General features: G+C 36.5%; 1 pseudogene; it reads left to right on the forward strand.

Moving 5' to 3' along the window:
• Positions 1–5,114: 5,114 nt before the first annotated feature.
• On the forward strand, positions 5,115–5,767 carry LOC101571344 (annotated as a pseudogene).
• The last annotated feature ends 237 nt before the right edge of the window (positions 5,768–6,004 follow it).

The following is a 6,004-nucleotide window of genomic DNA, read 5'->3' on the forward strand; positions in this document are numbered from 1 at the left end:
AGAGAGAGAGAGAGAGAGAGAGAGAGAGAGAGAGAGAGAGAGAGACTTGACCCAAAATCATGCTCTCCCTTTGCTCCCCAATTTAGGCTGTTGCAGCAAAGAATACAGAGCTCTATATTATCTGTAAATTCAATTTTTGACAAAATAGGTTACAGAAGTTTCTCTGGTCTCAGAGGTTTTCTTCTTGGTTGGTAAATATCAGTATTCTTCATTCCTCTAACCCCAGCTAATATTGCTGAAGCTAAGTCCCACTGATTGAATTTGACACATGATGGATCTGTCTTCTGACCCCCAACTCATAGAACAGAACTATTGCCTTACTACTGCAGGCTCAGAGGTTGCATCTTAATTATCCTTTTTACAGATCATGAAGTGGTGGTCCCATGCTAGAAGACCTCAAGCTGCTGCCATGCTTTCCTAAAATTGGGGGTGTTGCTGTGAGAAACTTGCCATTGTCCCATCAACAACTCCAGAACCCTAGTTCAGATTTTGCCTGGCAGAAGAGTGGCATAACAGTTTTTGATCTCTTCTCAGAGGAACTAAATTCATTTCCAGCAGACTTGTAAGTGATCTTAAGAACAATGTAAATTGCAAAAAGAGGGAATTAAAGTTGAGACTAAATGTATACAGGCTAATTTGCAGAGAAGAACCAGGAAATAGGACAGGTGGGAGGAGCTTTCTTAAATCAGCAAATTAAAGACACAAACATTTCTTATATAGTCCAGTGGTACAGCACTTGACTTGTATGTGTGAGGCTCTGTATTCTTTGTCCAACACCACAAAAACTAAACCCAAAAAAATCTTTAATAGACTGAATTTGAACATTATAAAGTAATTTATCCCACAGAACAGTAACAATTGGTCTATAATTAATTGTGATAGTTGTTGTTGTTAAAGAAACTGAATGAAAAGGGCCTGACTTCAATCCCCGGTTCTGAAAAAAAAAAAAAAAGAGAAAGAAAGAAAAGAAAAGAAACTGAATGAGACCCCTACTCAAACCTCTGATCTCCTGGAATGACTAAAGGCCTGCCAGATACTGAGATCTCTCCTGAGGAGGAAAATCAGTTTACTGACAAACTACAAGATGAAATAGACTTAAATCACATAGCAGATTGCTAAACATAAAGAGAAGGAAAAAATAATAAGCCCTTGTTGTACAGGTTGTCAGTATACTGATTTGCTACACTATATTATCTGTAAATTCAATTTTTGACAAAATAGGTTACAAGACATGGGAAGTGAAAACTAAAATGTCAGAGGGAAATAAACCCATATAAGTATCAAATTTAAGTGAGTTGAATAATAAAACCAAGAGACAGATGCTATAAATATCTTTAAAACTCCAACTCTGCCTGTCTACAGAAATATTTCAAATTCAATGATACAAATAGGTGAAAAGTAAAAGGACAGCAAAAGACATGGTGTAATTTAAATATACAGGAAATGCTTAAGTACAGAAAATATAGTAGTGAACATTGCTCTCAACCCTCCAAGTTCACATGCTTCTGACATCTCATCATTCTTGCCCCTTTTTAAAGCAGATTGGAGGGGCTGGGGAGATGGCTTACTGGTCTAAAGCACCTACTTAGAACAAGCTTAGCAAAACACAGGGACCGCGGTTCAATCCCCCGGCACCACATGCCAGCCAGCCCCGCCCCCTGGTGGGCTGAGCTGGCCACACACACACACACAAATAAATAAATTAATTAAATTAAATTAAAAAAAATAAAGCAGATTGGAAGTCCTGGCTCTTGCTTTGGAAAGTGTGATTAAAAAAAATAGAGTTCTCCTAATGAGTGCCATGTAACAGGAAGGCAGGCTTATAAAAATTATCATCTGAGCAGATTATTTCTCTTTCACAGTATCTATTGTATCTTTCAGATGTCATTTACTTTTTCAGTATTCTTTTTCAATATAAAAATAAACATTAAAAACATAAGGAAATGTATATATTAAATAAGAATAAGGTAGTCTAATACTACTGTAAGATGTTACAGCCAATAAGTGACTGCAAATATTTGCAAATGATGGCACATTTGTATCATATGTAATATGATCTTCAAAGACACCTATTTATGGAGTTACACTTTGTAGTAGTTTGCTCTTGAAAGAATGTCTTAAAAAATTATAGCAAACAATGTCAATGCTAGAGTAAAGTGTTTCACAAAGGCCCAAGTGTTAGAGACTTAGCATCTATTCTGTTGAGATACTTGGATATGATAGAACTTTTGCAATGTGGGACATAGTATGAGAGATATAGGTCATTGGGAGCTTTTCATTGAAGGGGACCATAGGATCCCAATCTTTCCATCTTCCACTGATATTTTCTATTTGACACAGGTAAGCATGGTTCTATACCACAGGCTTTTGCTGTAATGTACTGCTTTGCCTCAAGCCCCAAATCAACCATGGACTAAAATCACTGTGAACCAAAATGAACCATTCTTTTTTAAAAGTTCATTATTTCAGCTAACTTATTCATAAATATAAGCTGACTAACAGTCATTGAATTAAAAATTAGGTGAATAGATGTAGTGAGTTGTTAGTAAAATATTGGAGTAGAATTACTTGTCTTACCTATTTTCTCACTGAGACAGAATAACATCTGCAAATTACTGGACAGCAGTCTTATTTTTGGTTGACTGTAATGTTTATAGTGCATAGTGTGCTAAGTTTAAAAATTAATCTATATATTTATGGTATAACAATTAAAGTAGGTTTTAAAATTAATTGATCCATAAAGTGTAAACTTTATAGTCCATAGTCTGCTGTTTAAAATTAATCTATGTATTTATGGTATGACAATTAAACTAGGTTTTCAACTTAAGTGATCCATAAAGCACATTTCCAGGTGTGTTTGGTATGTCAAGGAGACTTGGCTTTTGGTTCCCTGGCCCCTTCTGTTCTGGCACGGTTCTTCGGCACTTTTTGCTGGGTACAATAAAATGAGTAGTTTTGCTCCACAACACACTTGCATAAAGACATTTCCACCTTGGAGTGAATAAAGCACAGAATGAATTCCTGAAATAATGAGGCAAAATAGACTTATGCTCCTTTTTCATTTATTTGTTTATTTATTTATTTATTTATTTTTATGTATTTGGTACAAGGTCTCACCACACACCTTGGACTTGTAGTGATCCTCCTGTTTTCAACGTTCCCAGTGCTGAGATTACAGGCCTGGGCCACCACACCTGGACTGGGTGACCTGTTCAGTGTACCTGGGGGTGAGACTGGCAAGGCATGTGGTGCCTGGGATTGAACAGCAATGCCTGTGCTTGCCTAAGTAGGTACTTAGTCCACTGAGCTATCTCGTCAATCCACTTTCTTTGAAATTGTAAGTCTAAGATTTTTTTTCTATCAGTAGGAAAATTGACTAATACATGTGGTCTACTGTTCTAAAAAATATAAAGTTATGGCAAAAGCATACAGAAAATTACCTTTTAACCATTTGTATGTATACACTTCAGTGATACCTAATGCATTATATTGTTGTGTAATCAACACCATCTTCCATCTATACAACACTTTTTATCTTTCAAAATTCTGTATGATGAAACAGTACTTCTGCTCCTGTCTCTACTGAGCCCTTGAAAACTACTTTACATGTGCCAATGAATTTAAGTATTGTGAATATCTAATATAGTTAGAATCATACATTTTTCCATAAGTGACTGGCTTATTTCATATAGCATAATATTTTCAAGGTTCATTCATATTGTAACATATGATAGATTTTCTTCCTTTTTAAGGCTGAATAATATTCCTGTTAAGGCTGAATACTTCATCATACTAATATCCCACATTGCTTTTTCCATTTATCCATTAATAGATTAATCAATTGTTGTTTTGGGTTGCTACAGCTTGTATCTAGGTGTTTTTCAAAGTCTCAGGGGCTCATATGTGGGTTTTTTTGGAGTTGGCTGCATTTAGCATTAGTGAAATGGATTGTGGGGGTGTGATAACTTCATCAGGCTACTGATTGGATTAGCATTGTCTGGGTGTGCTGGAGTGGATTTACTGAAGATGGAAGGCCCATGCTTGGTGTGAATGATGCCAACCAATAGGCTTATAGCTCATACAAAACTTAAAAATAAAAGTAAGCAAAAGGAAGTATTCTGATTTCTGCCTGCCCTACCACAGACTATTTCTACTCTGCGTGCCCATCTGATATGCTTTGGAACCAGCTGACGATGGACATAAAATTCTGAAAATTGTGAGATAATGTAAGCCTTTTCTCCTTTAACTCATGGATGTTGAACATTTTGTCCAAGCAATGAGAAAGTAAGACATGGGATATTGTGAATAATACATGGGCCACAAACAAGGGCATTATCTAGTATATCCAAAATCTGAGTTCTTGATTTCAGTTCTTTTGGGTACAAAACAAAATATGCAAGACCAAATGGTGATTATATTTTTAATATTTTATGAAGTGCTATACTGTTTTCTCATAATGGCTGCATATTTTTCATTATCTCCAATATTACATAGTATTGCAACTTCTCCACATCCTTGCTAAAGTGTAAGAGTCTTCATAACACTTTTTCCTGGGATTTTTATTAAACTAAAGAGCCTCAAATGATTGGCATTCCTCATATGCAATGCAGAAATAAAAGGGTTTTCCAGACTCTTAAGCATGTATTTTTTTCTTTAAGATAGGGTCTCACCTGCAGTTTAGGCTGGCTTGAGCTCACTTTGTAGCCCAGGCTGGTCTTGAACTCACTCCTGCCTCAGCCTCCCAAGTGCTGGTATAATAGGCATGTGCCACCACACCGGGCTTCTATATATTAAGTGTTCTTCACAACCGCTAGATTCCTAATTAAGAAAACCTCCATCCTCCTACATTGACAGAGGATATATACCACATCATGAGGATCTGTCTTCCTATACTACTCATCATATTTCTTCAACATGCTTTTTAGTTTTTTAAACAAGCTCTAAGAACACCATATCACACACTGTTAAGTTGCAGATATATTCTGCAATGCAATTACTGACAGAGAAATTTTTCAAAACACTAAATCAATCCATTTAATATATTGCAAAAGGTACAATACTTACCCATCACGTCCTGCCTGCAGGTAGACCCACCCTTTCTACATGGTCCCATGATGACTTCCTTTCCTCAAGCTGCCTTTGAGCGCATGCTGATCACAGTGTGTGACCAGGCTGCAAGTAACATAGAATACAACTGCATGGCAACGAATGAGTGGTAAATCACAAAACACAGTAAGAAATCTTGCCAGGCACACTCCTTCAAGAAATGTTTAAAAGTGGGCATGCTGAAGGAAGCGGTGTGTCTTGACAGTATGTGGAAGTAGTCAGAAGTACAAGCATAGAATAGGTGCAGAGAATCCACAGCTGGTTCATTCAGCCAAAAAGCCATATAACAAATTTGTCTCACAATTATTGGTGGTTGAACTTGAAAATATCTGTGCCATGCTCAGCAATACTGTTCCAGTCAGTGACATCAAAGTACACACTGTACTGTGTGACTTGACCTACCAAGCAGTGGTGGTTATCATTGGAAAGACAAGGCATATTTCAGGCTTCTCCTTGTGGTCTCTGGCTGAACATATGAGCCAACTGCAGCATGCTTGTATGGAAATTTTGATCCTTCGTGTTGTATGCTGATCCCTTTCCTTTGAGGATGAACTTTTTTTGTGCAGAGAATTTTATAATGAATGAAGACTATTCCAAATTATCAGGCTTTCTTCATCTAAATAATACTATTCTACAGCTACTAGATGAGGAAAAAGATGAATGGAAAGAAGGGGAAAAGGTATATTTATGTATATACAAAGGATAGCTTGGATAATTAAACTGCTTACTGCTGCTGGTCTACTGTTTTCTTCTCCTTCTACATTTCTTATAGCTTTTTAAACCAATTTTGTATGCTTATATCTGGTAGTCTAAAGAACTAATTTGAAGGCAACATTACGCAACATAACAGCCATAGTTGAGTTCCTATTAGTTTCTTACGTTAAATTCTGTATCATAT

Source organism: Octodon degus, unplaced genomic scaffold (assembly GCF_000260255.1).
Source record: "Octodon degus isolate 3935 unplaced genomic scaffold, OctDeg1.0 scaffold00301, whole genome shotgun sequence".
NCBI lineage: Eukaryota > Metazoa > Chordata > Mammalia > Rodentia > Octodontidae > Octodon > Octodon degus.